This window comes from Empidonax traillii, unplaced genomic scaffold, assembly GCF_003031625.1.
Source record: "Empidonax traillii isolate 1590-97213 ecotype Southwest subspecies unplaced genomic scaffold, ASM303162v1 scaffold873:size564455, whole genome shotgun sequence".
Taxonomy (NCBI): domain Eukaryota; kingdom Metazoa; phylum Chordata; class Aves; order Passeriformes; family Tyrannidae; genus Empidonax; species Empidonax traillii.
Genome location: NW_020956066.1, coordinates 389,682 through 395,884, shown reverse-complemented (window position 1 = coordinate 395,884; position 6,203 = coordinate 389,682).

The following is a 6,203-nucleotide window of genomic DNA, read 5'->3' as shown; positions in this document are numbered from 1 at the left end:
CCCCAAAACAAACCGCCCCAAACAAAAAAAAGTCAAACAACCACAAAAAAAGGAGGCTAGGATTCTAAAAGAGGTGTGTGTGCCATTTGAAATGGCAAAGACTGAAAGAATTGTGTGTAGGTCTCAGAATACACGGGAAATAAAAGGGTCTCTTTAGGTGCAATAGTGCTGCTATCCTGATGGGAAACAAAAAAACCTACCAAAGTCTTCTTTCAAGCATTGTTTTGCAAATGCTCTAAATTCAAACCAGCATGGTTTACTTTGTATGAAGTTTTGATTCAATAATTTCTATTTATAGTTCTATGAAGTAATACAGTAATTGCTCAGCTTTTTAGTTTCTTGAGGGGAAGAGAGACATTTAACACTTTCTGAGAAGCACTCAAACAAGATTTTTTTTCCTTGGGACTCCAGCCCAGGTTTTACTCAGATTTCAGTACAAACCACACTGGGATTTAGACAGCACTATGTGATTATACATATGAATGTAGGCATGATCAATAAGGTTTCTAGTTACAGAGGTCACTATTAAAACCTTTAAAATTACCATTTGCACATAATTACCATTATTACATTATTACATCACAGTATCTCCCACACTATGAACGCCGCTGTAGAGATAATAAGGCAAAAGGTTGAATTGTAAAAGTTTGAATTTGTGTATTCCTTAATAGGGAGTCTCAATTCTGTGATTTAAGAAACTCCCAATAGGTGCAGAAGCTGCAGGGGTCTTTACATGGAAAGGAAGAGTAGTATTTCTTTTAAGAGCTTCTAAAAACTTTGTTCCACTTATGAAATCTTCTACAGTGTGTACTATTAAAATGCAAATAATCTATACTATAACTCCAAATTTACATATTTTAATTACTTTCTTTTTTTCCCCTCATATAGAAACAACTTCTGTTGGAAGAATTCCGCTTGGAAATTTCAGTTTCAGGAATCAACAAAAAGAGCTGTAAGAACTCGTGATGGGTTTGAGGTAAGAGCTTTTAAACAGGTTTTCCACATTTGCCAGGTTTTACAGCCCATTTCGAAAATATGTGCTAGTGTCAAAGAAGCCCAGCTGCGCTGAAATGATAAACATGACTGGGGATGCTTCAGACTGTGGATGATCTCTTCAAAACACAGGAATGAGGCTTGGCTTTTCAGGCAAGGGAGAGCAGCAATTCCGGCACCATAGGGACTCCCTGCATCCTTCTGGGTGAGTACTCACCTTTTTCCAAAATGTGGGCCCACTGGAAAGCTATAAGCTACTTCAGCTGGGATCTGGTTTCTCTGTGTCACCCCACAGCTTGCCGTGTGGACAAGCCCTGAGTGGTTTTGAGTTGTGTGAACATAACCACATGCTAAACAGTTTCGTTGTTCGGTACAGTTTTGTGCTGTGCTTGGAAATTTAATTTATAAATGCCTTTCCATAAAAGCATCCTAAGGGTAACAGATGCCTAAAATACATAGGTTCCATTATTGAGGAGTGGATTATTCAAGCTGAATACACAGTATCAGAGTTTACTGATTTGTATATAATCTACATTCTTAACATTTTCCTGGAGTGCTGTTAGTTTGGGTTAGTAGGACTTACTGTACTCTCAGTGTTGAAAGATGAATAGGCCTGTCAACTGAACAGCATAATAAATTTGTTAGGCTGCACATGTTGTGCTCCACCTCTCCCTCATTCTTCATCATGTATCATGTAGCCTAATGCAATATGGCAGCTGTTAGCAGAAAAATGGTGCAGCAGCCATAAAAAAGTGATTTATGTCTTATTACCAAAGCAGCTAAAATTAAGAAGCTGGTGTTTGGGAGGGCAGCAAACAAGTGAAATGTGAAACAACACATACGTATACATATATATATTTATATATATGTATATTCATGAAACATAGGAAGCTGTGAAATGTTAGACTGACAGTGAAATTCTGCCTGGGTATCCACTGCAAGGTCAGATTAATAAAGGGGGTAATTGGTGGTGATGGTTGTGGATGTTCAGAGTGCCTGCATGTCACAGCTGCTTATGCTGGAGTATTGGAAGCATGTTAAATGTATCTCCTGACGTGAACAGAAAGATCCTTACTACCATATTACATAAGAAAAGCTAATTTAAAGTGGCAGCTGGCAGGAAGAAAACATATCAAGCAGGAAAGTTGTTCTTAGCAGCCATAATGTAGAGAGGAAACAGTGGGATGCGAGAAATAACGTGGGCCTCATTCCTCTGCTTCACTTTTCTGCTGGTGTAAATTTGCCAGTTTAAGGCTGCAGTCATGGACTAGGGCTTTCTCCCTGGATGCTGAAACTCTGAGCATCAGAGAAAATTCTTTATTTGGTTTACAACATACCCAGTGTGACTAAACATGATCGTGTAACATCTTGTCAGTTTTGCCACTGAACGATGTAACACATTAATCTAAGACACGGTGAATTATAACTACCACATCAGACTACTCCTTGGTTTCTGTTCAACATACACTGTGTGTATATATACTATAAACACACATATGTCTATGTTCGTATATGCTCAGGCTGCTGCTAAGTGTGATGTTTTTGCTTTAGTGGGTGGCACTATTCCTTCTCAGTCAGTACTAAACTAGTTCTTCCCCCCGTGGTGCTTAATGAATAGTGGAATATGGTCAGGTCAGAGAGGTTAATAGCCCTACTTTTGTGAAAAGTGCCAGGGGATCTTTCTTAGCAAGCAGTGAGAACCTCACATTAAATACCATCTGAAAGACAGCCTGTGACTTGCTCAGAGTCACAGACTGGGGTGTTGCTGTAACGCAGAAATAGGGGGAACCATGCTACATATTTAAGCGACTGAGTCATCCTGCCCCCACAGATATTTACCAGGTGCAGCGAAACTTTGCTTATACAGAGTTACAAAATAATAACCAAAGGGAGTATAGGTGGAAAAAAACCTTCTCTTAGGCACTTTTTTTCTTAATAAATATGAGAGAAGCTTTCACCTGGCCACGCGTAGTTGTAAATAATCTGGTTAGGGATCTCAGACCCTGTGCTGTCTTATGCTGGGTGCAATAAGTACTGAATAAATTGGAGCAAGCAAGACCTGTGACAAAAATGGCCACACTTTTTGTTGTTACTACGGCCTTTGTCTTGGACCTCTGCAGTCCTTTTAGGAAAGGGCTATGGAAATCCTGGTTCCTATGCATTAGATCCTGAGTCGCTTTCTGTCTACCAGGATAGAGATTATTTTAACAGGATGTTTTTTGTTTTGATCATATCCATGATAAAGGGCAACAGCTAGGAGGACTCCTTTTTGTGAAGCCCTTTTGAGCTCTTGCCCAGCCTTAATATTGCACTATAGGGGGATATTGTAACTACAGAGCATTTCTGTACCTAACTCCATAAAGACTTGTTAGGTCACTGCTACCATACCAAAATTTTCAATCATGATTCAAGTCACATCGAGGTCCTTAAATAACCATTTCCCAGGAGCATCAAAGCATTAAGAACACATTGTCCTCTAACATACTGGTGACCAATTTCCTCAGAGTTCAGCTTCGTACCTGGCTCCTCTCCCCCCCCTTCCCAGCCTTTCAGTCCAATTCTGGATGTGCAGAGGAGCCCAGTCTGTTCTAGCCCATTGGCGGTGACTTCTGCCTCCACAAGCCCCTTGGGGATTAAAATAATAATGCATGCTTCAATACGTGCTCCCATTTTAGAAAAGCATGTATGGTTTGGGTTTATTTTTGCAGCACTGCTCTACACCAGGGGGAAGGAGCATGCCTTGCACTGCCATTCCTGGCTCTGTGCAGCAACATCCCAAAGAGCTCATGCTGCTTCTGCACTCATGACTGGCTGTGTCTGTGCCCTCCCCACCTTGTGTAGGGAACCTGTACCTGCTAAACACTGCAAAATGGCTTAGGAACGATGCTGTTGCACTGAAGCAACGGGCCAGAGGGACATGTGCCTAGCTCAATGGTATTCTTAGAAAAAAAGATCTAGCAAGGACAGCAGGATTTATCTCACTACCTCTGTGAGATCAAAATGCCTCGTAATTGTGTCTCCCCATAACTGTTTCCATAATCTGTGTAATTAAATTCTACTCTGTAATTAGAGTGTGATACTATTAAACATAACCTTTCTTACCAGTTTCTCTGCAGTGTTTCTACTGGAGGATACAAAATAGTATCTTTACACTTCTGGTAAAAAAAACATTCACAAATCCCCTTGTTAGCCAATATTGAAATAGTATTTTTATATTTCTTATAAATGCTCTTTGCTCACTATTGGTAAATTGTCTCTGGAAAATTGTGATTGTTTCAGATGTCCAAACTAGATGTTCAGAGTAATTCCAAGTGCACAGCAGGCAGATAATAACATCTCTACGCTGGTATGGCCTGTTACCTGAATAGCTTCCAGAAACTAAGCACAAATCATTTTAGGAATCACTTCAGCTGTCATTACTTACTGGTATTCAAGGTGAAATGAGGTGATTTTTAAATAGCGAGAAGTAAGATTGCATAATAATTTAGGTCAAAAAGTGAGTAACGTGTCACATAGCTGAGATGTTAGATGAGCAGAATGTAGTGAGTGTAGAACAGCAACTACCAGGCATCACTGCCATAATTCTATTATACTAACCATTTCTTGAAGTCCGAGTAAAGGAAAGTGTTAGCATTGCTGCCAGCAACAGTTTTTACAAAGGCAAAATTTGATGATGAAGGGTGGCTCTTATTTTTATGGGCTCTGATTAAAACATATTTGGAGATACGAGGTACAAGCAACATACGCACACTGGAAAGCTGAAGAAATTGCTCTTTCATGAATTGCAGCAGTTCTGAAAGCTGCTCTAGAAAGAAGTGATTGCTGGCCACCACAGAAAGATCTTTTTGCCCAATTAGAAATGGGGATGTGATATCAGAAACTAAAGCAGTGCAGGCAAATTGAAGCAGGCTGTACTTCTTTACCTTCGTCTTCTGGAATGGTTGGGCAACATACATGGGCCAAAGCAAAGGGCTTTTTTTGTGGCTGCAATCTCTGCCATTTCTCCTTTTTGTGTCAAATCACACAAAGGCATTCCAAAACTGGGCAAGTTTTTGTCAAATACTCCTAATCCTAAAGAATTATGATTATGTGGAGATTTTACTGAACCATCATTTTTTTTATTATTATTTCAGTTTGATCAAGTACAATGGTGAGAAAAGAGTATGTTTCTACCTGTTTTCTATCTTTCAGTGGCACTGTATGCTTTAGTTCTGTGTCCTTCCAGCTTTGCATGACTCACTAAAGCACCAAATCCTTTACTTTTCAACAACTCCTTAATTATATGCAAATCTTCCTTTGATGGAAGCACCATAACCATCTTGTTTACAAGGACAAGGACTAGGGCCACATGTAATTTTTCATCTAAACAAATAAATAAGTTTATTTGTTTATCCAGATCAGAACTCTTATTCTGGTCTTCAAAATCTCTCTTGTTCTGCTTGCCATATCTTAGAGTACTTCTCTGACCTTCTTGCTATTTACTCTCTTGCCTGATAAAGTATATACAAACATTGCCAGGATCAGCATTGTGAGTAGTATATGCTCCTTCCACCCCAGAGTTTTCTTCAATAACACCCTGCACATCCTTGCAGTAGTTCAAAATTAGAGAATTTAATTCAACAGACAGAACTGAATTGTAGAGCCTCTGTTTACACTGGCTGAAAGAACCTGGGCTTGGGTCAGACATCAGAAAGCTTTTTGAGGAGCTATGTGTCTGTGCTTATGTACCTTTTTGCTTTATGTACTTTTTCTTTCTCTCTCTCTCTCTTTTTTTTTTTTTTTTTTTTTTTTTTTTTTTTTTTTTTTTTTTTTTTTTTTTTTTTTTTTTTTTTTTTTTTTTTGACTGTCTTCAAGTGTTCCATAATGAAGGATATTTCTGTGCTTGTTTGTTCTTAAGTTTGCTAGATCCTGATCTCAGTCATCCTGGACTACATCAGAAGTAATCCAAATGCAGTAACTCCAAATCTCTTCTGGTGTCCCTGAGATTAGGTCTGACTCACTTCTCCTATACCTAGTCTTTAAAATCAAATATGTTCTTTTTTTCTTTCAAACTGTCATTATCTTCTGCTGTACTTTAAAGTGTAGCATTACTTTGAAAAAAAAAAGAGCATAAAAATGACATTTCAGGGTTCTATATTTGTCTGACAGTTGTTTCTGTTGCAGAAGTGCTCATTTTATAAGTTAAAAACCTGTCTTTCCTAATACGGTGT